The sequence below is a fragment of the Scyliorhinus torazame genome, chromosome 3 (genome assembly GCF_047496885.1).
Source record: "Scyliorhinus torazame isolate Kashiwa2021f chromosome 3, sScyTor2.1, whole genome shotgun sequence".
Lineage (NCBI taxonomy): Eukaryota > Metazoa > Chordata > Chondrichthyes > Carcharhiniformes > Scyliorhinidae > Scyliorhinus > Scyliorhinus torazame.
The window spans coordinates 3,012,979-3,039,918 of NC_092709.1; the positions used below are offsets into that span (position 1 = coordinate 3,012,979).

The 26,940-nt window shown below is 56.1% G+C and overlaps 1 protein-coding gene across 4 annotated transcripts in view; it reads left to right on the forward strand.

Moving 5' to 3' along the window:
• The first annotated feature begins 6,383 nt into the window (after positions 1 to 6,383).
• LOC140408248 (sodium/hydrogen exchanger 9B2-like) overlaps positions 6,384 to 26,940 on the forward strand; it is a 261,503-nt gene continuing 240,946 nt past the window's right edge. For 2 of the 4 annotated variants that reach the window (XM_072495199.1, XM_072495192.1), the window contains exon 1: positions 6,384 to 6,499. The gene's annotated coding sequence lies outside the window, so the exon portion shown is untranslated. The other 2 variants (XM_072495196.1, XM_072495194.1) reach the window with 2 other exon arrangements.

Here is a 26,940-nt window from a genome sequence, read left to right on the forward strand (position 1 = left end):
CACCGGGAGCTGCCGAAACGTGCGACTTAGCTGGTCATCGCCGCACCCGGAAGTCGAGATAAGATGTATAATCATCTGGAAAGGAATAATTTGATTAGAGATAGTCAACACGGTTTTGTGAAGGGTAGGTCGTGCCTCACAAACCTTATTGAGTTCTTTGAGAAGGTGACCAAACAGGTGGATGAGGGTAAAGCAGTTGATGTGGTGTATATGGATTTCAGTAAGGCATTTGATAAGGTTCCCCACGGTAGTCTACTGCAGAAAATACGGAGGCATGGGATTCAGGGTGATTTAGCAGTTTGGATCAGAAATTGGCTAGCTGGAAGAAGACAAAGGGTGGTGGTTGATGGGAAATGTTCAGACTGGAGTCCAGTTACTCGTGGTGTACTACAAGGATCTGTTTTGGGGCCACTGCTGTTTGTCATTTTTATAAATGACCTGGAGGAGGGAGTAGAAGGATGGGTGAGTAAATTTGCAAATGACACTAAAGTCGGTGGAGTTGTGGACAGTGCGGAAGGATGTTACAAGTTACAGAGGGACACATAAGCTGCAGCGCTGGGCTGAGAGGTGGCAAATGGAGTTTAATGCAGAAAAGTGTGAGGTGATTCATTTTGGAAGGAATAACAGGAAGACAGAGTACTGGGCTAATGGTAAGATTCTTGGCAGTGTGGATGAGCAGAGAGATCTCGGTGTCCATGTACATAGATCCCTGAAAGTTGCCACCCAGGTTGAGAGGGTTGTTAAGAAGGTGTACGGTGTGTTAGCTTTTATTGGTAGAGGGATTGAGTTTCGGAGCCATGAGGTCATGTTGCAGCTGTACAAAACTCTGGTGCGGCCGCATTTGGAGTATTGCGTGCAATTCTGGTCGCCGCATTATAGGAAGGATGTGGAAGCATTGGAAAGGGTGCAGAGGAGATTTACCAGAATGTTGCCTGGTATGGAGGGAAGATCTTATGAGGAAAGACTGAGGGACTTGAGGCTGTTTTCGTTAGAGAGAAGAAGGTTAAGAGGTGACTTAATTGAGGCATACAAGACGATCAGAGAATTGGATAGCGTGGACAGTGAGAGCCCTTTTCCTCGGATGGTGATGTCTAGCATGAGGGGACATAGCTTTAAATTGAGGGGAGATAGATATAGGACAGATGTCAGAGGTAGGTTCTTTACTCAGAGAGTAGTAAGGGTGTGGAATGCCCTGCCTGCAACAGTAGTGGACTCGCCAACACTAAGGGCATTAAAATGGTCATTGGATAGACATATGGACGATAAGGGAATAGTGTAGATGGGCTTTGGAGTGGTTTCACAGGTCGGCGCAACATTGAGGGCCGAAGGGCCTGTATTGTGCTGTCATGATCTATGTTCTCTGCCACAATCATCAAGGCCCTGCACGGCCTCTTCACCTTGTTCGGTTTCCCCACTTACATCCATAGCGATCGGGGTTCCTCCTTCATGAGTGATGAGCTGCGTCAGTTCCTGCTTAGCAATGGCATCGCCTCAAGCAGGACTACCAGCTACAACCCCCGGGAAAATGGACAGGTGGAGAGGGAGAACGTGACGGTCTGGAAGGCCGACCTTCTTGCCCTACGGTCTAGAAGTCTCCCTGTCTCCCACTGGCAGGAGGTCCTTCCCGATGCGCTCCACTCCATCCGGTCGCTCCTGTGTACCGCCACCAATGTGACCCCTCATGAGAGGATGTTTGACTTCCCCAGGAAGTCCACCTCAGGGGTCTCGCTCCCGTCCTGGCTGATGGTTCAAGGGCCCGTCCTCCTCCGGAAGCATGCGAGCAGTCACAAGTCATATCCCCTGGTCGAACGGGTCCTTCTCCTCCATGCAAACCCCCAATAGGCCTACGTGGCACACTATGACGGGCGGGAGGACACAGTCTCCCTTCGGGACTTGGCACCCGCAGGTTCCCCAGTGACCATCACCACTACCCCCGATTCTACACTGTCTCCCTCCGTTGCTACTTATCACGCTCCCGGACACGCAGGCCTCAACAGTTCATCCGACACCAGTGTCCTCACCACAGCCGGGACTGAGGCGATCACAGCGGAAAGTCAAAGCCCCCGACAGACTCGATCTATAACTCAACCCGTCCACTTCACCTCCCGCCGGACTCTTTTTTGACAGGGGGTGAATGTGGTAAACCACTGTATTATATTGTACTTACTGTTCTTACTGTTTGTTACATGTCTGGGGTTGTCCCTGCTGGCTCCGCCTGTGGCTCCGCCCCCCGGGCTCCAGTATAAAGCTGGCTAACCTCCAGCCCCGCCCTCATTCTGGCTCCGCCTGTGGCTCCGCCCCTCGAGCTCCAGTATAAAGCTGGCTAACCTCCAGCCCCGCCCTCATTCTGGCTCCGCCTGTGGCTCCGCCCCTCGAGCTCCAGCATAAAGCTGGCTAACCTCCAGCCCCGCCCTCATTCTGGCTCCGCCTGTGGCTCCGCCCCTCGAGCTCCAGTATAAAGCTGGCTAACCTCCAGCCCTGCCCTCATTCTGGCTCCGCCTGTGGCTCCGCCCCTAGAGCTCCAGTATAAAGCTGGCTAACCTCCAGCCCCGCCCTCATTCTGGCTCCGCCTGTGGCTCCGCCCCTCGGGCTCCAGTATGAAGCTGGCTAACCTCCAGCCCTGCCCTGATTCTGGCTCCGGCTGCCAGCAGGTGTCTTTTAGCTGATTAAAGCCACTGTTTACTCTTACGACTCTCGTCTGTCGTCATTGATGCTCCATCGCTGGCATTGGGGAATGAGCCCGGACAGTGGGGGAGCAGCTTGGGAATAGTGAGCACAACGCAGTCAGCTTTCGGGTAGTTTTGGACGGGGATGAGGGTAACGCTCGCGCTAACCTGGGGAAAGGCAGATTCCCATAACATTAGACAGGAAGTGAAGAGTTTGGATTGGGTGCGGCTGTTGGCAGGTGAATTAATTTCCACAGTAACACAGCGTTAGTGTCAGGCTGCTGGGAATAAACATTAATGATGACGGTTATTAGCTGCCAACACCATCCCCCTCCCCCTCCCCCGGTCACCATCGCGCCTGCGCACTGTACCCCCATTTGTCGAGGGGAGCTAGCGCATGCGTATCAGCTCCGGGGGCAAGGCCAGGCCGCGGGGTGGGGGTAGTGAGTGGGGGGGCGGGACAGTGGGCGGGGCGGGGCAGTGGGCGGGGCAGTGGGCGGGGTGGGGCAGTGGGCGGGGTGGGGCCGCGGGGCAGTGGGTGGGGCAGTGGGCGTGGCGGGGCAGTGGGTGGGGTGGGGCCGCGGGGCAGTGGGGGGGGCAGTGGGCGGGGCGGGGCTGCGGGGCAGTGTGCGGTGGGGTGGGGCTGTGGGAGGGGGGCTGTGGGGGGCGGGGCAGTGGGGGGGCTGTGGGGGGCGGGGCAGTGGGCGGGGCGGGACTGCAGGGCAGTGTGCGGTGGGGTGGGGCTGTGGGAGGGGGGCTGTGGGGGGGCGGGGCAGTGGGGGGGGATGCAGGGGGCGGGGCAGTGGGCGGGGCGGGGCTGCGGGGCAGTGTGCGGTGGGGTGGGGCTGTGGGAGGGGGGCTGTGGGGGGGCGGGGCAGTGGGGGGGATGCGGGGGGCAGGGCAGTGGGCGGGGCGGGGCTGCGGGGCAGTGTGCGGTGGGGTGGGGCTGTGGGAGGGGGGCTGTGGGAGGGGGCTGTGGGGGGCGGGGCTGCGGGGCAGTGGGCGGTGGGGTGGGGCTGTGGGAGGGGGCTGTGTGGGGTGGGGCAGTGGGCGGGGTGGGGCCGCGGGGCAGTGGGCGGGGTGGGGCCGCGGGGCAGTGGGCGGGGCTGCGGGGCAGTGGGCGGGGTGGGGCCGCGGGGCAGTGGGAGGGGTGGGACCGCGGGGCAGTGGGCGGGGCTGCGGGGCAGTGGGGGGCGGGGCAGTGGGCGGGGCGGGGCTGCGGGGCTTTGGGCGGGGCGGGGCTGTGGGGCTTTGGGCGGGGCTGTGGGGCAGTGGGCGGGGCGGGGCTGTGGGGCAGTGGGCGGGGCGGGGCTGTGGGGCAGTGGGGGGCGGGGCAGTGGGCGGGGCGGGGCTGCGGGGCAGTGGGTGGGGCGGGGCTGCGGGGCTTTGGGCGGGGCTGTGGGGCAGTGGGCGGGGCGGGGCTGTGGGGCAGTGGGCGGGGCGGGGCTGTGGGGCAGTGGGGGGCGGGGCAGTGGGCGGGGCGGGGCTGTGGGACAGTGGGGGGCGGGGCAGTGGGCGGGGCGGGGCTGAGGGACAGTGGGGGGCGGGGCAGTGGGCGGGGCGGGGCTGCGGGGCAGTGGGTGGGGCGGGGCTGCGGGGCTTTGGGCGGGGCTGTGGGGCAGTGGGCGGGGCGGGGCTGCGGGGCAGTGGGCGGGGCGGGGCTGTGGGGCAGTGGGGGGCGGGGCAGTGGGTGGGGCGGGGCGGGGCCGCGGGGCAGTGGGCGGGGCGGGGCCGCGGGGCAGTGGGGGGGCGGGGCAGTGGGCGGGGCGGGGCTGCGGGGCAGTGGGCGGGGCGGGGCTGCTGGGCAGTGGGCGGGGCTGCGGGGCAGTGGGGGGCGGGGCCGCGGGGCAGTGGGGGGGCGGGGCAGTGGGCGGGGCGGGGCTGCGGGGCAGTGGGCGGGGCGGGGCTGCGGGGCAGTGGGGGTCGGGGCAGCGGGCGGGGCGGGGCTGCGGGGCTTTGGGCGGGGCGGGGCTGTGGGGCAGTGGGGGGCGGGGCAGTGGGCGGGGCGGGGCTGAGGGACAGTGGGGGGCGGGGCAGTGGGCGGGGCGGGGCTGCGGGGCAGTGGGTGGGGCGGGGCTGCGGGGCTTTGGGCGGGGCTGTGGGGCAGTGGGCGGGGCGGGGCTGTGGGGCAGTGGGGGGCGGGGCAGTGGGCGGGGCGAGGCTGTGGGGCAGTGGGGGACGGGGCAGTGGGCGGGGCGGGGCTGAGGGACAGTGGGGGGCGGGGCAGTGGGCGGGGCGGGGCTGCGGGGCTTTGGGCGGGGCGGGGCGGGGCCGCGGGGCAGTGGGCGGGGCGGGGCTGAGGGACAGTGGGGGGCGGGGCAGTGGGCGGGGCGGGGCTGTGGGGCAGTGGGGGACGGGGCAGTGGGCGGGGCGGGGCTGAGGGACAGTGGGGGGCGGGGCAGTGGGCGGGGCGGGGCTGCGGGGCTTTGGGCGGGGCGGGGCGGGGCCGCGGGGCAGTGGGCGGGGCGGGGCTGAGGGACAGTGGGGGGCGGGGCAGTGGGCGGGGCGGGGCTGAGGGACAGTGGGCTGCGGGGCAGTGGGTGGGGCGGGGCGGGGCCGCGGGGCAGTGGGCGGGGCGGGGCTGCGGGGCAGTGGGCGGGGCGGGGCTGCGGGGCTTTGGGCGGGGCTGTGGGGCAGTGGGCGGGGCGGGGCTGTGGGGCAGTGGGGGGCGGGGCAGTGGGTGGGGCGGGGCGGGGCCGCGGGGCAGTGGGCGGGGCGGGGCTGCGGGGCAGTGGGCGGGGCGGGGCTGTGGGGCAGTGGGGGGCGGGGCAGTGGGTGGGGCGGGGCGGGGCCGCGGGGCAGTGGGCGGGGCGGGGCCGCGGGGCAGTGGGCGGGGCGGGGCTGCGGGGCAGTGGGCGGGGCGGGGCTGCGGGGCAGTGGGCGGGCGGGCGGGGCTGCGGGGCAGTGGGGGGCGGGGCCGCGGGGCAGTGGGGGGGCGGGGCAGTGGGCGGGGCGGGGCTGCGGGGCAGTGGGCGGGGCGGGGCTGCTGGGCAGTGGGCGGGGCGGGGCTGCTGGGCAGTGGGCGGGGCGGGGCTGCGGGGCAGTGGGCGGGGCGGGGCTGCTGGGCAGTGGGCGGGGCGGGGCTGCGGGGCAGTGTGCGGGGGGCGGGGCAGTGGGGGGGGCTGCGGGGGGCGGGGCAGTGGGGGAGGGGCGGGGCCGCGGGGCAGTGGGGGGCGGGGCGGGGCCGCGTGGCAGTGTGCGGGGGGCGGGGCACGGGGCGGGGCCGCGTGGCAGTGTGCGGGGGGCGGGGCGGTGCGCGGGGGGCGGTGCTCGGGGGGCGGGGCAGGGCTCGGGGGGCGGGGCGGAAGGCGCGGGGGGCGGGGCGGTGCGCGGGGCAGGGGGCGGGGCGGGCGGGGCAGTGCGCGGGGCAGGGGGCAGGGGGCGGGGCGGGCGAGTGCGCGGGGCAGTGCGCGGGGGGGCGGGGCAGTGCGCGGGGCAGTGCGCGGGGGGGCGGGGCAGTGCGCGGGGGGCGGGGCAGTGCGCGGGGGGGCGGGGCAGGGCGCGGGGGGGCGGGGCAGGGCGCGGGGGGGCGGGGCAGTGCGCGGGGCAGTGCGCGGGGGGGCGGGGCAGGGCGCGGGGGGGCGGGGCAGTGCGCGGGGCAGTGCGCGGGGGGGCGGGGCAGAGCGCGGGGGGGCGGGGCGGGGCGGGGCAGTGCGCGGGGCAGGGGGCAGGGGGCGGGGCGGGCGGGGCAGTGCGCGGGGCAGAGCGCGGGGGGGCGGGGCGGGGCCGCCAGCCTCCCGCTGTGAGGGGACCGGGACGGGCGGCTCCATCTCTCTGTGTTACCCGGTGCGCGCGGATCGGGCAAGACGCGGATTTCCAGCCCCGGCGAACCTGTGAGTGCCCCTCGTGTCTGCGCCGCGCGGCCCGTCTGACCCCCTCCCGGGTGCCCGGCACCCTCCCAACCCCAGCCCGGGGACTGGGCCCAGGCAGCGGCTCCGGCACCCGCCCCGGGCACCGCCCCCCCGCCCCGGGCACCGCCCCCCCCACCCCGGGCACCGCCCCCCTCCCCGGGCACTGCCCCCCCTGGGCACCACCCCCCCACCCCGGGCACCGCCCCCCCCTCCCCGGGCACCGCCCCCCCCACCCCGGGCACCGCCCCCCACCCCGGGCACCGCCCCCCCCCTCCCCGGGCACCGCCCCCCCCACCCCGGGCACCGCCCCCCTCCCCGGGCACTGCCCCCCCTGGGCACCACCCCCCCACCCCGGGCACCGCCCCCCCTCCCCGGGCACCGCCCCCCCCCACCCCGGGCACCGCCCCCCACCCCGGGCACCGCCCCCCCGGGCACTTCCCCCCCCACCCTGGGCACTGCCCCCTCCACCCCGGGCACTGCCCCCCCACCCCGGGCACTGCCCCCCCACCCCGGGCACCACCACCCGGGCACCGCCCCCCCCGCCCCGGGCACCACCACCCGGGCACCGCCCCCCCGCCCCGGGCACCGCCCCCCCACCCTGGGCACTGCCCCCCCCCCCCATTGAGGGAAGGCGGGAGGGTGAGAGAGTGAGGGTGAGGGAGGGAGGCAGAGAGAGTGAGGGGGAGGGGGATTGAGTGGGGGGGAGGGAGATTGAGGGGGAGGGAGAGAGTGAGCGAAGAGGAAGGAGTGCAGGTGAGGGAGGGAGAGTGAAGGGGGGTGAGGGAGGGGTGAGAGGGTGAGGGACGGAGGTAGGGAGCAGAGTAAGGGAGGGAGAGTGATGGAGGGAGGGAACGTGAGGGGACTGGTGAAGGGTTCAGCCCTATCACCACAAGCGGGATGGGATCGGTTAGAAGCTCCAAACAGCGAGGTCTCCACCAGGATGGAAATGCCGGGTTAGTGGGTAAATCTGCTCATGTCAGAGCTGCTCAGTATGGCCAGCACCGTCTCTGGGCACCGTCTCTGGGCACCGTCTCTGGGCACCGTCTCTGGGCACCGTCTCTGGGCACCGTCTCTGGGCACCGTCTCTGGGCACCGTCTCTGGGCACCGTCTCTGGGCACCGTCTCTGGGCACCGTCTCTGGGCACCGTCTCTGGGCACCGTCTCTGGGCACCGTCTCTGGGCACCGTCTCTGGGCACCGTCTCTGGGCACTGTCTCTGGGCACCGCCACTGGGCACCGCCACTGGGCACCTTCTCTTGACACCTTACATAGAGCATACAGTGCAGGAGGAGGCCATTCGGACCATCGAGTCTGCACTGACCCACTTAAGCCCTCACTTCCACCTTATCCCAAAACCAATAACCCCTCCTTACATTTTTGGTCACTAAGGGCAATTTATCATGGCCAATCCACCTAACCTGCACATATTTGGACTGTGCGAGGAAACCGGAGCACCCGGAGGAAACGCACGCAGTCAAGGGGCGAACGTGCAGACTCCACACAGACAGTGACCCAACGGGGAATCGAACCTGGGTCCCTGGAGCTGTGAAGCCACAGTGCTAACCACTTGTGCTACCGTGCCGCCCAGACCTTAATTGGCCATCTTCACTGGGCACCGTCACTGGGCACCGTCACTGGGCACCTTTAATAATAACAATGTTTATTATTGGCTTCAGGCTGGTTGTGTGCCCTAATTAACAAGACCAGGCAGGGACAATAGTGTTGCCAACATTCCTGGGTTGGTCTTGGAACCTCTACAGGGATTAAAGATTCAAGACGTGCGCCACGACTGTGAGCAATCCAGGAAATAAATAATTGGGGTATTATTTTTCATGTTTTTGAGATTTTTGATTAATTATAAATTATTCGACGGGAGGTGGAGAAACACAAAGGATGAAACTTCCTGGAATATGTCAAAGTTTGTTTGTAACCCGAATAGAAAGGGTGCCTTTTGCCCCACATACTCACATATGTACATAAGGATTAGAAGCAGGAGGAGCATATTCTGTTACGCAGTACCTTGTATATCTAGATAAAAGCAAATTACTGTGGGTGCTGGAATCTGAAACAAAAACAGAAAATATTGGACAATCTCACTCAGCTCCTGAGGGAGAGAGAGAGACAGAAAGCTTGTGAAGGGTTCAGCCCCATCACCACAACCGGGGTGGGATCGGCTAGAAGCTCCAACCAGCGAGGTCTCCACTGGGATGGAGATGCCGGGTTAGTGGGTAAATCTGCTCATGTCAGAGCTGCTCAGTATGGCCAGCACCTTCTCTGGACACCTTCACTGCGCACCGTCACTGGGCAGATTCACTGGTCACCATCTCCGGGCAGCGGCGCTGGGCACCCTCATTGGTCACCGTCCCTGGGCACCTTCAATAGTAATATAATAATCTTTATTACTGCTTCAGGCTGGCTTTGTGCCCTAATTAACAAGACCAGGCAGAGACAATAGTGTCGCCAACATTCCTGAGCCTCTGCAGGGATTAAAGATTTAAAGAAATAAATAATTGGGGTATTATTTTTCATGTTTTTGACTATTTTTGATTAATTATAAATTATTCGACGGGAGGTGGAGAAACACAAAGGATGAAACTTCCTGGAATATGTCAAAGTTTGCTTGTAACCCAAATAGAAAGGGTGCCTTTTGCCCCACATACTCACATATGTACATAAGGATTAGAAGCAGGAGGAGCATATTCTATTAAGCAGCACTTTATACATCTAGATCAAAGCAAATTACTGTGAATGCTGGAATCTGAACCAAAAATAGAGAATATTGAACAATCTCAGCAGGTCTGACAGGGTCTGTGAAGAGAGAAGGGAGCTAAGGTTTCCAGTCTGGATGACTTTGTCAAAGCTCTGACAAAGCAGAGATTGTCCAGTATTTTCTGTATTTTATCAATCTACATGTCTTGGTTATTTTGTAGAGCCAAGTATGAAGAAAAATCAGCAACAAATAATTTTATTGATACAAAATGTAAATATAACTGGTATTTTGGCTTTTGAACCTATTTTAATGTCTTGGTTTCTTCAGTCAATAAAGCAAAATGTTGTGGAAGAGATCTGGGGCTGGATTCTCCGGTCCTGCGGCTATGTCCGTAGGATCCGTCTGGTCTTACGACCAAAATGTCAGCATTGCCCACGCACCGAACCCGGTGGGGGGTTAGCGCCGCGCCACTTAAAGCCCCTCTGTGGACACAGCCACAGAATGGCTGGGTCCGCGGCTGCGAATGCGCATGGTGGGGCGGTCTGAGGCGGCCGCGACGTGCAACATGGCGCTGGCCGGGCTCGGAGCCGGCTTACCAAAACCTACCCTCCCTGTAACCCCCTCGCCACCCCCGGACCACCCCCCACCAATCCCCCCAGGCCCCCCTGCCAGCGGAACGGCTCCCCCCCGAATGTGCCGACGCTGGACACAGTCCGCAGCCGCCACACGAGGTCTCCGATAGTTGTCAGGACATGCTCCCCACGCCATCGGGGATTCAGCCCATCGGGGGTGGGCCTCCTGTGACGTCCTGAGGCCGTCCCGACGGTGTGCGGAGTACTCCTCCAGTACGCCGTTTTTGAGGGGCTTGAACATCTGCAAAATGGTGCCACCCCAGATTCCAGCGTAGAAATGGATTCTCCAGCCGATCGCCCAACACTACTTCAGTGTCGGCGATTGGAGAATCCAGCTCCTGGTCTTGGTACCAATTGTAGTCGAATTAGTTGGGCTTGCTCGGGTGGAAAACAGTTCACAATTTCCTATTTGTTAATGGTCACCAAATTTGTCTGACTTCAAATATAAGCAGGGTACAGGAAAAATTCAAACTATTCATCAAACCTTCTCCTACTAGATAGTGTTAGACATTATCCACCTAATTCTCAAATCCATTGATGGAAAGTTCCTGTATAACTGAGCAAGGTATAGAACAAAGAAAAGTACAGCCCAGGAACAAGCCCTTCAGCCCTCCAAGCCTGTGCTGACCATGCTGCCCTAACTAAAAAAAACCTTCTGCCCTTACTCGGTCCGTATCCTCTATTTCCTCCCTATTCATGGACCCATCCCGATGCCTCTTAAATGTTGCTAATGTGCTGCTTCCACCACATCCTCTGGCAGCGCGTTCCAGGCACCCACCACTCTCTGCGTAAAAAACTTACCCCGCACATCTCCCTTAAACTTTCCCCCTCTCACCTTGAACCTGTGCCCCCTTCTAATTGACAGTGCCACCCTTGGAAAATGCCTCTAACTATTCATCCTGTCTATGCCTCTCATAATTTTGTAGACCTCTATCAGGTCTCCCCTCAGCCTCCGTCTTTCCAGTGAAAACAATCCGAGTTTATTCAACCTCTCCTCATAGCCAACATCCTCAAGACCAGGCAACATCCTGGTGAACCTTCTTTGCACTCTCTCCAAAGCTTCCACGTCCCTCTGATAATGTGGTGACCAGAACTGCACGCAATACACCAAATGCTGCCTAACCAAGGTTTTATACAGCTGCAATATGATTTCTCTACTCTTGTACTCAATGCCCCGGCTGATGAAGCCAAGCATGCCACATGGCTTCTTAATCACCTTGGCGACCTGTGTTGCAACTTTTAGGGAACTGTGGACCTGCACGCCCAGATACCTCTGGATGTTAATGTTCCTCAGGGTTCTGCCATTTACAGTATAGTTCATACCTAGATTTGATCCTCCAAAATGCATCACCTCGCATTTGTCCGGATAAACTCCATTTGCCATTTTTGTGCCCAAGTCTCCAATCTATCCTGTTGTACCCTGTGACAATCCTCGGCACTATCAGCAACTCCGCCAATCTTCGTGTCATCCGCAAACTTACTAATCAGGCCACCTATATTTTCCTCCAGAACATTTATATGTACTACAAATAACAGAGATCCCAGCACTGATCCCTGCGTAATACCACTAGCTACAGATCTCCATTCAGAAAATCACCCTTCCACCGCTACCCTCTGTCTTCTATAATCAAGCCAGCTCTGTATCCATCTCGCCAGCCCACCCTGAATCCCATGTGATTTTAGATTTTGTACCAGTCTGCCATGTGGGACCTTGTCAAACGCCAAGTCCATATAAACTACATCCACAGCCCTTCCCTCATCAATTTTCTTTGTCTCCTCTTCAAAAAACTCAATCAAGTTGGTGAGGCATGACCTTACCCGTACAAAACCATGCTGAAGATGTATAGGAAGAAGTATTTCAATTAGGAGCAGGAGTAGGCTATTTGGCCTCTCTACCTACTCTGCCATCCAATAAAATCATGGCTGATCTGATTGTGACCTCAACTCCACATCCCACCTACTCTCTTGTTGGTGGTTGTGAACTGAGCTTTTCCTATTTTGGGATGGAACTGAGTATTTGCAAAATTAAGATATTTTTCATTTGGGGGCGATGGGCTTAATCCATCCACCTCAATATAGGGTGATGTTACTGGAGTAGTAATCCAGTTAAAGCTCTGGGGACACCAGTTCAAATCCCACCACGGCAGCTGGTGAAATTTAAATTCAATTAATAAATCTAGTCTCCGTAATGGTGACCGTGAAGCTATCCGCGATTGTTGTAAAAAAATCATCTGATTCATTAATGTCCTTCAGTGAAGGAAATCGGCTGTCCTAACCACGTCTGACCTACGTGTGATTCTAGACCCACAGCAATGAGGATGACTATCCTCAGAAATGGCCCAGCAAGCCAATCAGTTCAAGGGCAATTAAGGATGGGCAACACATTCTGTCCTTGCCAGTGACACCCACACCCCATGAGACAATTTATAAAACAGCCCATTATTAAATAATGCCCTTTAATCAAGTAGATATATTCTATCGATACCAAGGCTTTTTGATTATGGATGAATGAAATATTAATAATAATCTTTATTGTCACAAGTGGGCTTACATTAACACTGCAATGAATTTACTGTGAAAAGCCCCTAGTCGCCACACTCCGGCACCTGTTCAGGTACACGGAGGGAGAATTCAGAATGTCCAACACTCCTAACAAATACATCTTTCGGGACTTGTGAGAGGAAACCGGAGCACCCGGAGGAAACCCACGCAGACACGGGGAGAACGTGCAGACTCCGCACAGACAGTGACCCAAGCCGGGAATCAAACCTGGGTCCCCGCCGCTGTGAAGCCACAGTGCTAACCACTGTGATACCGTGCTGCCCATATGTTGAGCTGAACATCTTCAATTGTGCCTAGTTTGTGGTCCTGTATATAATTCGGCTTTGCAAAAGTTGAGCATCTTTGCAATTAGGATATTAGTTTGTGGTGAAAATTCTTATTAGTTTAACATTAACAGTGTGTCTCCATAGCAATCAAACAAATCTGCTTAATTTAAAAGGAATGTTCGGTTATGTTTTTCAAACCTTGATCATTTGAACAAGGTGCAGCTTCCAAATCTCTTTCAAACTTCCTCTTTAAAAAAAAAACGAACAGCAGTATTGATAAACATTTATTTCAGAATTGATTTATTTAAATGCTGTAAGTTCATGGTTATGTGGGGATTTCTTACTCTTAATTTGACAGATCATCAGAGCTTCATGCCTGAGTTATAGGATTAGACAAGTCCTAACACTTTCTTGCTTGCAAATGGCCCATTTAAAATCATAAAGTTAAAAGCAAGAGATGATTATAATCTATTATTGTCACAAGTACGTTAACACTGCAATGAAGTTACTGTGAAAAGCCCCTAGTCATCACATTCCGGCGCCTGTTCGGATACACTGAGGGAGAATTCAGAATGTCCAATTTACCTAACAGCACGTCTTTCGAGACTTGTGGGAGGAAACCGGAGCACCCGGAGGAAACCCATGCAGACACGGGGAGAACGTGCTGACTCCACACAGACAGTGACCCAAACCGGGAATCGAACCTGGGTCCCTGGCGCTGTGAAGCCATAGTGCCAACCACTGTGCTATTGTGCCGCCCTGATTATTTTAACTAAAGAAAGCACCCCGAGAAACAATTTTTAAAGTATTTTTATTCAAATATTAACATTTTAACAGAATACATAACATTAGAAAGCAAAATAAACCCAACACAAAACCCCAAACTGCACCCCCAACACCCCAACCAAACTCCTCACCCAGCAGTTGATGGTAACCAGCTCCTCGAAATGTAGTATTGTCATGTGACAGTTCTTTTAAGAAATGGGTGTTTATAAATGGGTGTGTATATAAATATCTGTAGTGAGAGTACCTTTAAGAAATGGGTGTTTATTACTGCAGTGATGTCAGAGAGTGGGTGGAGCTGGGCTGTCTGTCAGCTTTTTACTTTCGTTTTAGGCTGTTTGCTGGAGGGTGTGTTTTAGTTCAGTTTTCAGAGCTTGATAGCTGCAGTCACAGACAGAAGGTGTATTAGAGTCTCTGTAATCTAAAGAATGTAATCGATGCTTTGGTGATTTAAAACGAATAACTGCTCCTAGTAGTGACTTTAACCTGATGTACTTCTGCTGAAAGTTTTTTCTAAAGCCTTCTGGATGTTAAAAGGACAGCTTAAGAATTACTTAGTGTTGTATTCTTTGGGGGTTGTATTTTAATTAATGGTCGCTAAAATGTTCACTGTATATTTTAAAAAGGTTAACTTGAGTTCATAGAATAAACATTGTTTTGCTTTAAATAAATATTTTTCCATTTTTGCTGTACCGCACCTGTAGAGTGGGCCGTGTGCTCCCCATCCCACAATCTATTAAAAGTTGTGGGTCAGGTGAACTCCATGACACACTCTAAACCCTGACCCATAACAGGATAAACAAACCCCATCTTTTTTTTTGTGAAATATTTTATTAAGGCATTTGTGATTTTATAACAGTAAACCATATACAAACAACTATAAACATAGTGCAAAGACCCTGTACCTCCCTCACAGGTCCCACCTTCCTAAAACAGTAATTTAGACTAACCCCCACCTTCTGCTGACAGTTAATTTTCTCTGAAGAAGTCGACAAACGGCTGCCACCTCCGGGTGAACCCCAGCATTGACTCTCTTAGGGCGAACTTGATTTTCTCGAGACTGAGAAAGCCAGCCATGTCATTTACCCAGGTCTCTGATTTTGAAGGCTTTGAATCCATCCATGCTAACAGTATCCGTCCCCGGGCTACCAGGGAGGCAAAGGTCAAGACGTCAGCTTCTCTCGCCTCCCCCCCCCCCCCTTAGACGTCCGGGTCCTCCAACACTCGGGAAATAGCCACCTCTGGACATGGTGCCCCACGATTTTTAACACCGTGGACATGACTTCTGCAAACCCCTGCCAGAATCCCCTAAGCTTCGAACATGCCCAAAACATGCTGGCCCTCCCGCGCATCTCGCACACCTGTCTTCTATCCCAAAAAACGTGCTCATCCGGGCCACCGTCATGTGTGCCCGGTGAACGAACTTAGATTGTATCAGGCTGAGCCTAGCGCATGATGTGGATGTGTTGACCCTGCTTAACGCATCCGCCCAGAGACCTGCCTCTATCTCACCCCCTAACTCCTCCCATTTATGCTTTAGCTCCTCTGTCTGCGTTTCCTCTGACTCCATGAGTTCTTTATAGATATCTGAGTCCTTCCCCTCTCCCACCCATACCCTAGAAATGACCCGATCTTGTAACCCACGTGGCGGTAGGAGCGGGAAGGTTGGAACCTGCTTTCGCAAAAAGTCCCGAATCTGCAGATATCTAAACCCATTCCATCCCGTCAACTCAAGCTTGCAACCAATCACTTGGCGCCTCTTAGAGCAAATTCCACCTTTTCTAAGTACCATTGGCCCCCCCCCCCCCCCAAAGCCATACCGAGGCACAGGGTGGAGAAGCTGACCTCCACCACATAACTCGGCTGCAAGCAGTCAACGAGGCGAAGGCTAAAGCATCTGCCCCTGCTCCAGTCTGCAGCTTTGGCAAGTCCGACCCCCCCCAAATATGGCCCCAGGGGTCTGGGATCTCAGTCCACGTGCAGGACCACTGACATGGTGCTGAAGAACATCCTCCAAAATTTCTCCAACTTCAGGCAGGAGCAGAACGTATGTATGTGATTGGCTGGGCCCCTCCCACACCGCTCACAAATATCCGCCACTCCCTCAAACAGCTGGCTCATCATCGACTTTGTCAGGTGCGCTCTGCGTACAAGCTTTAGCAATATCTTTTTAAAAAATATATATTTATTAAGAATTTTAACACAGTTCTTCACCCTTACAAACAAACTCCTCCCCCCCCCCCCCCCCCCCCCCGTAACAAAAAGAAAGAAATCGCACATAGCAAGACATGAACATGGTAAATCGATATGATACAGAGCTTTGTACATTGGATTCCTCCCGTACATGTCAGTTTTCCAGATCCTTCATGTACTTTCTTGCTCGAATATCCCCCAAACAAGCCCCCCTTCGCCCCCCTCCCTCCTCCCCTTCTCTCTTCCCCCCCCCCCCCCCCCCAACGCAAGACCCATTGGTCTGAGGTAAGTACCATATTTTATTATATTATTATTATTTTTTATAAAAATTTAATTTAGTTGTTAGCCAGATCTTGGTAGAAAGTTAGAGGAATGGCAGGGAAGGGAGTGCAATGTTCCTCCTGCAGGATGTTTGAGGTGAGGGATGCAGTTAGTGTCCCTGCTGATTTTACCTGCAGGAAGTGCTGCCATCTCCAGCTCCTCCAAGACCGAGTTAGGGAACTGGAGCTGGAGTTGGAAGAACTTCGGATCATTCGGGAGGCAGAAGGGGTCATAGATAGCAGCTTCAGGGAATTAGTTACACCAAAGATTGGAGATAGGTGGGTAACTGTAAGAGGGACTGGGAAAAAACAGTCAGTGCAGGGATCCCCTGCGGTCGTTCCCCTGAGAAACAAGTATACCGCTTTGGATACTTGTGGGGGGGGAGACTTACCAGGGGTAAGCCATGGGGTACGGGCCTCTGGCACGGAGTCTGTCCCTGTTGCTCAGAAGGGAAGGGGGGAGAGGAGCAGAGCATTAGTAATTGGGGACTCTATAGTCAGGGGCACAGATAGGAGATTTTGTGGGAGTGTGAGAGACTCACGTTTGGTATGTTGCCTCCCAGGTGCAAGGGTACGTGATGTCTCGGATCGTGTTTTCCGGGTCCTTCGGGGGGAGGGGGAGCAGCCCCAAGTCGTGGTCCACATTGGCACCAACGACATAGGTAGGAAAGGGGACAAGGATGTCAGGCAGGCTTTCAGGGAGCTAGGATGGAAACTCAGAACTAGAACAAACAGAGTTGTTATCTCTGGGTTGTTGCCCGTGCCACGTGATAGTGAGATGAGGAATAGGGAGAGAGAGCATTTAAACACGTGGCTACAGGGATGGTGCAGGCGGGAGGGATTCAGATTTTTGGATAACTGGGGCTCTTTCTGGGGAAGGTGGGACCTCTACAGACAGGATGGACTACATCAGAACCTGAGGGGCACAAATATCCTGGGGGGGAGATTTGTTAGTGCTCTTTGGGGGGGTTTAAACTAATGCAGCAGGGGCATGGGAACCTGGATTGTAGTTTTAGGGTAAGGGAGAATGAGAGTATAGAGGTCAGGAGCACAGATTTGACGTTGCAGGAGGGGGCCAGTGTTCAGGTAGGTGGTTTGAAGTGTGTCTACTTCAATGCCAGGAGTATACAAAATAAGGTAGGGGAACTGGCAGCATGGGTTGGTACCTGGGACTTCGATGTTGTGGCCATTTCGGAGACATGGATAGAGCAGGGACAGGAATGGATGTTGCAGGTTCCGGGGTTTAGGTGTTTTAGTAAGCTCAGAGAAGGAGGCAAAAGAGGGGGAGGTGTGGCGCTGCTAGTCAAGAGCAGTATTACGGTGGCGGAGAGGATGCTAGATGGGGACTCTTCTTCCGAGGTAGTATTGGCTGAAGTTAGAAACAGGAAAGGAGAGGTCACCCTGTTGGGAGTTTTTTATAGGCCTCCAAATAGTTCTAGGGATGTAGAGGAAAGGATGGCGAAGATGATTCTGGATATGAGCGAAAGTAACAGGGTAGTTATTATGGGAGACTTTAACTTTCCAAATATTGACTGGAAAAGATATAGTTCGAGTACAATAGATGGGTCGTTTTTTGTACAATGTGTGCAGGAGGGTTTCCTGAAACAATATGTTGACAGGCCAACAAGAGGCGAGGCCACGTTGGATTTGGTTTTGGGTAATGAACCAGGCCAGGTGTTGGATTTGGAGGTAGGAGAGCACTTTGGGGACAGTGACCACAATTCGGTGACGTTTACGTTAGTGATGGAAAGGGATAAGTATACACCGCAGGGCAAGAGTTATAGCTGGGGGAAGGGCAATTATGATGCCATTAGACGTGACTTGGGGGGGATAAGGTGGAGAAGTAGGCTGCAAGTGTTGGGCACACTGGATAAGTGGGGCTTGTTCAAGGATCAGCTACTGCGTGTTCTTGATAAGTATGTACCGGTCAGACAGGGAGGAAGGCTTCGAGCGAGGGAACCGTGGTTTACCAAGGAAGTGGAATCTCTTGTTAAGAGGAAGAAGGCGGCCTATGTGAAGATGAAGTGTGAAGTTTCGGTTGGGGCGATGGATAGTTACAAGGTAGCGAGGAAGGATCTAAAGAGAGAGCTAAGACGAGCAAGGAGGGGACATGAGAAGTATTTGGCAGGAAGGATCAAGGAAAACCCAAAAGCTTTCTATAGGTATGTCAGGAATAAGCGAATGACTAGGGAAAGAGTAGGACCAGTCAAGGACAGGGATGGGAAATTGTCTGTGGAGTCTGAAGAGATAGGCGAGATACTAAATGAATATTTTTCGTCAGTATTCACTCAGGAAAAAGATAATGTTGTGGAGGAGAATGCTGAGCCCCAGGCTAATAGAATAGATGGCATTGAGGTACGTAGGGAAGAGGTGTTGGCAATTCTGGACAGGCTGAAAATAGATAAGTCCCCGGGACCTGATGGGATTTATCCTAGGATTCTATGGGAGGCCAGGGAAGAGATTGCTGGACCTTTGGCTTTGATTTTTATGTCATCATTGGCTACAGGAATAGTGCCAGAGGACTGGAGGACAGCAAATGTGGTCCCTTTGTTCAAAAAGGGGAGCACAGACAACCCCGGCAACTATAGACCGGTGAGCCTCACGTCTGTAGTGGGTAAAGTCTTGGAGGGGATTATAAGAGACAAGATTTATAATCATCTAGATAGGAATAATATGATCAGGGATAGTCAGCATGGCTTTGTGAAGGGTAGGTCATGCCTCACAAACCTTATTGAGTTCTTTGAGAAGGTGACTGAACAGGTAGACGAGGGTAGAGCAGTTGATGTGGTGTATATGGATTTCAGCAAAGCATTTGATAAGGTTCCCCACGGTAGGCTATTGCAAAAAATACGGAGGCTGGGGATTGAGGGTGATTTAGAGATGTGGATCAGAAATTGGCTAGCTGAAAGAAGACAGAGGGTGGTGGTTGATGGGAAATGTTCAGAATGGAGTACAGTCACAAGTGGAGTACCACAAGGATCTGTTCTGGGGCCGTTGCTGTTTGTCATTTTTATCAATGACCTAGAGGAAGGCGCAGAAGGGTGGGTGAGTAAATTTGCAGACGATACTAAAGTCGGTGGTGTTGTCGATAGTGTGGAAGGATGTAGCAGGTTACAGAGGGATATAGATAAGCTGCAGAGCTGGGCTGAGAGGTGGCAAATGGAGTTTAATGTAGAGAAGTGTGAGGTGATTCACTTTGGAAGGAATAACAGGAATGCGGAATATTTGGCTAATGGTAAAGTTCTTGAAAGTGTGGATGAGCAGAGGGATCTAGGTGTCCATGTACATAGATCCCTGAAAGTTGCCACCCAGGTTGATAGGGTTGTGAAGAAGGCCTATGGAGTGTTGGCCTTTATTGGTAGAGGGATTGAGTTCCGGAGTCGGGAGGTCATGTTGCAGCTGTACAGAACTCTGGTACGGTCGCATTTGGAGTATTGCGTACAGTTCTGGTCACCGCATTATAGGAAGGACGTGGAGGCTTTGGAGCGGGTGCAGAGGAGATTTACCAGGATGTTGCCTGGTATGGAGGGAAAATCTTATGAGGAAAGGCTGATGGACTTGAGGTTGTTTTCATTGGAGAGAAGAAGGTTAAGAGGAGACTTAATAGAGGCATACAAAATGATCAGGGGGTTGGATAGGGTGGACAGTGAGAGCCTTCTCCCGCGGATGGATATGGCTGGCACGAGGGGACATAACTTTAAACTGAGGGGTAATAGATATAGGACAGAGGTCAGAGGTAGGTTCTTTACGCAAAGAGTAGTGAGGCCGTGGAATGCCCTACCTGCTACAGTAGTGAACTCGCCAACATTGAGGGCATTTAAAAGTTTATTGGATAAACATATGGATGATAATGGCATAGTGTAGGTTAGATGGCTTTTGTTTCGGTGCAACATCGTGGGCCGAAGGGCCTGTACTGCGCTGTATTGTTCTATGTTCTATGTTCTAAGACATTCCCCCCTCCCCTCCTCTCTCTCTGCTGCTGCTGACCGACCTTCATCTAACGCTCCGCGAGATAGTCTAGGAACGGTTGCCACCGCCTGTAGAACCCCTGCGCAGACCCTCTCAAGGCAAACTTTATCCGCTCCAATTTGATAAACCCTGCCATATCATTTATCCAGGCCTCCGCTGGAGAGCTTCGCCTCTTTCCACATTAACAAGATCCTTCGCCGGGTTACTAACGACGCAAAGGCCAGTATGCCGGCCTCTTTCGCCTCCTGCACTCCCGACTCGTCCACTACTCCAAATAGTGCTAGCCCCCAGCTTGGCTTGACCCGGACTTTCACCACCTTAGATATTGTTCCCGCCACTCCCCTCCAGAACCCCTCCAGTGCCGGGCATGACCAAAACATATGGACATGGTTTGCCGGACTTCCTGAGCACCTCCCACATCTGTCCTCTACCCCAAAAAACCTATTCAGCCTCGCCCCCGTCATGTGTGCTCTATGAACCACCTTAAATTGTATCAGGCTAAGCCTGGCACACGAGGAAGAGGAATTAACCCTACTTAGGGCATCAGCCCACAGACCCGCCTCAATCTCCTCCCCCAGCTCCTCTTCCCATTTACCCTTCAGCTCCTCTACCAACGCCTCCCCCTCTTTCATCTCCTGGTATATCGCCGACACCTTGCCCTCTCTGACCCATACACCCGAGATCACCCTGTCTTGAATCTCCTGTGCCGGGAGCAACGGGAATTCTCTCCCCTGTCGCCTCACAAACGCCCTCACCTGCATGTATCTGAAAGCATTTCCTGGGGGTAGCCCAAACTTCTCCTCCAGCGCCCCTAGGCTCGCAAACGTCCCATCAATGAACAGGTCCCCCATTCTTCTAATCCCTGCTCTATGCCAGCTCTGAAACCCCCCATCCATCCTCCCTGGGACAAACCGATGGTTGCCCCTGATCGGGGAACACACCGAGGCTCCCATCGCACCCCTGTGTCGTCTCCACTGGCCCCAGATCTTTAGCGTTGCCGCCACCACCGGACTCGTGGTGTACCTTGACGGCGAGAGCGGCAGTGGTGCCGTCACCAGCGCCCCCAGGCTCGTTTCCTTGCAGGACGCCATCTCCAACCTCTTCCATGCCGCCCCTTCTCCCTCCATCACCCACTTACGATCATCGCCACATTTGCTGCCCAGTAGTAGCCACCCAGATTCGGCAACGCCAACCCTCCTCTGTCCCTACTGCGCTCCAGAAACCCTCTCCTTACCCTCGGGGTCTTATTTGCCCACACAAAACCCATAATACTCCTGCTTACCCTCTTAAAAAAGGCCTTGGTGATTACAATTGGAAGGCACTGGAACACAAAAAGAAACCTCGGGAGGACCACCATTTTAACCGACTGCACTCTACCCGCTAGCGAGAGCGGCAACATGTCCCATCGTTTGAAGTCCTCCTCCATCTGCTCCACCAGCCTCGTCAGATTAAGTTTATGTAGGGCCCCCCAACTCCTAGCTATTTGGATCCCCAGGTACCGAAAGCTCCTCTCCGCCCTCCTCAGCGGTAGATCGTCTATCCCCCTTTCCTGGTCTCCTGACTACTACAAAAAGCTCATTCTTCCCTACATTAAGCTTATAGCCCGAAAAATCCCCAAACTCCCTTTGAGTCTGCATGACCTCCACCATCCCCTCCACTGGATCCGCCACATACAGCAACAGATCGTCTGCATAAAGCGACACTTGATGCTCCTCTCCCCCTCGGACCCCTCCTCTCCATTTCCTAGACTCCCTTAATGACATGGCCAAGGGTTCAGTTATGCAAACAACAGGGGGGACAGGGGGCACCCCTGCCTCGTCCCACGATACAGCCGGAAATACTCCGACCTCCGCCGATTCGTGACCACACTCGCCACCGGGGCTCTGTATAGGAGCTTAACCCAACTAATAAACCCTCCCCCGAACCCACCCAAACCTCCGCAGCACTTCCCAGAGGTACTCCCACTCTACTCGGTCAAAGGCCTTCTCCGCATCCATAGCCGCCACTATCTCCGCCTCTCCCTCCACCGATGGCATCATTATCACTTTTAGGAGCCGCCGCACATTGGTGTTTAGCTGCCTGCCCTTAACAAATCCCGTCTGGTCCTCGTGGATCACCCCCGGGACACAGTCCTCGATCCTCATAGCCAGCACTTTTGCCAGCAACTTAGCATCCACGTTGAGGAGCGAGATCAGCCTGTGCGACCCACATTGCAGTGGGTCCTTGTCCCGCTTCAGGATCAAAGAGATCGTCGCCTCAGACATTGTCGGGGGCAGGGTCCCTCCCTCCCTTGCCTCATTAAAAGTCCTCACTAGCAACGGGGCTAACAGGTCTACGTACTTCCTATAAAACTCGACCGGGAACCCGTCCGGTCCTGGGCCTTCCCTGCCTGCATACTCCCCAGACCTTTGGTTAGCTCCTCCAACCCAATCGGTGCCCCCAAACCAGCCACCTCCTGCTCCTCCACCCTCGGGAACCTCAGTTGGTCCAAGAATCGTCGCATCCCCTCTTCCCCCGCTGAGGGCTGGGATCTGTACAGCTCCTCATAGAAGGCCTTGAATGCCTCATTTACTTTCGTCGCACTTCGCACCGTAACTCCCCTTCCATCCTTGACTCCACCTATCTCCCTCGCTGCCATCCTCTTACGGAGCTGGTGTGCCAGCATCCGGCTCGCCTTCTCCCCATACTCATGCGTCACCCCCTGCCCTTTCCTCCACTGTGCCTCTGCCTTCCCTGTGGTCAGCAGGTCGAACTCCGTCTGGAGATGTCGCCTTTCCCTAAGTAGTCCCTCTTCAGGGGGCTCTGCGTATCTCCTGTCCACTCTTAAAATCTCCCCCACTAATCTCTCCCTTTCCATGCCCTCTATCTTCTCCCTATGAGCCCTGATGGAGATTAGCTCTCCCCTGATCACCGCCTTCAGCGCCTCCCATACCACCCCCACCTGCACCTCCCCGTTGTCGTTGGCCTCCAAGTACCTTTCAATGCACCCCCTCACCCTCCCACACACCGCCTCATCTGCCAGCAGTCCCACATCCAGCCACCACAACGGGCGTTGGTCCCTCTCCTCTCCCAGCTCCAGTTCCACCCAGTGCGGGACGTGATCTGAAATGGCTATAGCCGAATACTCCATTCCCTCCACTTTCGGGATCAGCGCCCTGCCCAGAATAAAAAAATCTATCCGGGAGTAGGCTTTGTGCACGTGGGAGAAAAAAGAAAATTCCCTGGCCTGCGGCCTGGCAAACCTCCGCGGATCCACTCCCCCCATCTGATCCATAAACCCCCTAAGCATCTTGGCCGCAGCCGGCCTCTTTCCGGTCCTAGATCTGGAGCGACCCAGTGCTGGGTCCAACACCGTATTAAAATCCCCACCCATTATCAAGCTTCCTACCTCCAGGTCCGGAATGTGCCCTAACATACGCTTCATGAATCCAGCATCATCCCAGTTCGGGGCGTATACATTTACCAATACCACCCACGTCCCCTGCAACTTGCCACTCACCATCAAGTATCGACCTCCATTGTCCACTACGATATTCTTGGCCTCAAACGACACCCGCTTCCCCACCAATATTACCACCCCTCTGTTCTTCGCATCCAGCCCCGCATGGAATACCTGTCCTACCCATCCCTTTCTTAACCTGACCTGATCCGCCACCTTCAAATGTGTCTCCTGGAGCATGACCACGTCTGCCTTCAGTCCCTTTAAGTGCGCAAACACTCGGGCGCTCTTTACCGGCCTGTTCAGGCCCCTCACATTCCACGTTATCAGCCGGACTGGGGGGCTTCCCACCCCCCGCTGACTAGCCATCCCCTTTTCTAGGCCAGTCCCGTGCCCGTGCCGCCCTCACCCTCCAGTCCCCCAGACGGGGGGCTCCTGCCCCGACCACCTCTTCTGTGTCCAATTCCCCCTCGGCCAGTGCAGCAGCAACTAGCTCTTTTGCTCCCCCCATAGCACTCCCGTAAGTCAGCTGACTCCTGCTGATCCCGGCTTCCCCCGCCGCTCCCATTGACCCCCCCGTGTGGGAATCCCTCCATCAGTGTGCGCTCCTCCATTTTCCCCCCCCCTCCGTCCTTCCCTAGCGCGGGAAAAAGCCCGCGCTTTCCTAAGCCTGCCCCGCCCCCTCTGGCACAGCTCCTGTCGCAGCCTTGTCTCATTTCCCTCATCCGCGAGCCTCCCTCCCTCCAGCACCGGCGCCCACCGTCTTGCACAGTCTTCTCACCCGGTCCCTTTCCCCATCCCCATCCATCACCCAACCCGTGGAACATTTCCTGCGCGTGATTAACACCCTGTGTACAACAAACATCGAACATTCCCCCCCCCCTCACAAACCCTCAGTTTGAGTCCAACTTTTCAGTTTGAATAAAGGTCCAAGCCGCCTCAGGCGTTTCAAAATAGTGATGTTGATCCTTGAATGTGACCCACAATCGCGCTGGCTGCAGCATTCCAAATCTCACTCCTTTCCGATGCAGCACCGCCTTGGCCCGGTTGAAACCCGCTCTCCTCTTTGCTACCTCCGTGCTCCAGTCCGGGTAGATTCGGATCTCCGCATTCTCCCAGCTGCTACTCCGCTCTTTCTTGTCCCATTTCAAGACCCTCTCTCTTGTCCCATTTCAAGACCCTCTCTCTGTCCGTGAACCGGTGAAACCTCACCACAACCGCCCTTGGCGGCTCATTAGCCTTGGGCCTCCTCGACGGCACCCGATGTGCCCCATCCAGCTCCAGAGGCCTCGGAGGGGCCTCCACACCCATCAGCGACTTGAGCATCATGCTCGCATATGCCCCGGCATCGGCCCCCTCCACTCCTTCAGGGAGACCCAGGATCCGAAGATTCTCCTCGACCTGTTCTCCCGGTCTTCAAATCTTTCCGCCCACCTTTTGTGCAGCGCCTCGTGTGCCTCCACCTTCACCGCCAGGCCCAAGATCTCATCCTCGTTCTCATTAACTTTTTTCTGCACCTCCTGGATCTTTACCTCGTGGGCCTTTCCCATGTGTGTGGGGGATGATATTGCCCATGGGTGGGTGTTCCCACACACACAGTTAGAGTTCGGGGCACCCTTTCAGAATGGTGGCCCGATCACTGAATTCAGCTCCCCAGGGCGCGATCCTCCAGCCACGCTGGGCTGCATTGAGATGCTTGTCCGGCGCATCATCAAGTATGTACTACAAGAACAAGTTGTATTTATATAATGTCTTTATAGTAACAAAATGTCCCAAGGAGCTTCACAGAAGCAAAAAGCAAAATATGGCACTAAGCCACATCTGGAGATATTAGAGTAGATAACAACATATAAAATTCTTGCTTTTGGAATACTATCTAAATGTACCATCTCGACAAACGTCAGGAGATTTTGGCTTCAGAGTCAAGGTTTTTGTGGTGAAACCACTGTGTTGTATTGTGCTGCCACAGTATTACATGTTGTACAGTATTGCTACTATATTACATGTTGTACGGTTTTGGCTCTGCCCATGGCTCCTCCCCCTAGGGCCTGGGTATATAGGTTGCCGACCTCTCACACTGCCTCATTCTGGGGCACGCTGCCAGCTCTGTTGTAAGCCAATTAAAGCCATAGTTAATACACTCTGCGTTCTCCGTCTTGATTGATGGCATATCAATTTAATTGACTTACATTAAATCAAAGAGCTGTTTAACATGGATCCGGGTCTCAAAGCGGACCTCCTGCAGATAGACACCCAATCAGTCGACGCCGATGTCATCTTCGCACACTGGCTGCGCTGTCTAGAATCCTTCATCAATTCTGCCGCTGTCGCCGTCTCCGAGGAACACAAGTCCTCATTTCCCGGGTGAGCCCGCAAATTTTTCTCATCTTCCAGTACGCAGCCTCGTTTGATGAAGCCATTACTCTCTTGAAAGGACGGTATGTGAAACGGGTTAACGGGCTGTTCGCCAGGCACCTCCTTGCCACGCGGCGTCAGCGCCCTGGAGAGTCGCTGGCAGAATTTCTGCGCGTTTTGCGGGTGCTCGGCGGGGTCTGCAACTGCGAGACGGTGTTGGCTGCTAAGCACACCGAACTGATCCGGGACGCTTATGTTGCCGGCATTGACTCCACTGCCAGCACCGGCTGGGAGGGAGACACTCGACCTCCGGGAAAGGGTGCAGCTTGCTGAATCGCCGGAGGTGGCCTTCCGTGACATGGGTGCCTATGCCTCCAACCACGCGGCACCCTTGAGGACGTGGGGGTTGCCATCTTCGATGCCACCCGCCGTGTGTTCGACGCCTCCCGCCACGTGCGACCCGCGGGCACCGCCATCTTGACGCAAATCGCCACGTGCAACCCGCGGGGACCGCCATCTCCAACGCCATTTTTGAAGTCCACCGCCGCCTCCCGGAACTCTGGCTCGCCCGTCCGTCAGCTGGCCTCCGCTACTCTCGACCGGCCCGCTTGCTGTCCGAATGCCGCCCACCGTCTGAAGCCAGCCCGCCGTCCGGTGGCCACCTCCATCACCCTAGACCAGTCTCGGCCTCGCTAAATCTACGATTGCGGTCTGGATCAACGGCCACGAGACGGCCTGCCTTTTTGACTCCGGGAGCACAGACAGCTTCATACACCCGGACACGGTACGGCACTACTCCCTTCCCGTTTAACCGCAGCCCAGAAAATCCGCCTGGCCTCTGGGTCGCATGCAAATCCGTGGGTACTGTGTTGTGACCCTCACGGTACGGGGCATATCTTTCAAAGCTTTTAAGCTCTTTGTCCTCCCACATCTCTGTGCAGCAATTCTTCTGGGTCTCGACTTCCAGTGCAACCTCCAGAGTATCATCCTGAAGGTCGATGGACCCCTGCCCCCTCTCACCGTCTGTAGCCTCTCGACCATTAGGGTCACCCCTCCCTCGCTCTTCGCCAACCTCACCCCAGACTGTAAGCCCGTCGCCACTAAGAGCAGACGATACAGTGCTCGGAACATGACATTATTCAAGTCAGAGGTTCAGCGACTCCTGAGAGAAGGGATCATAGAGGCCAGTAACAGC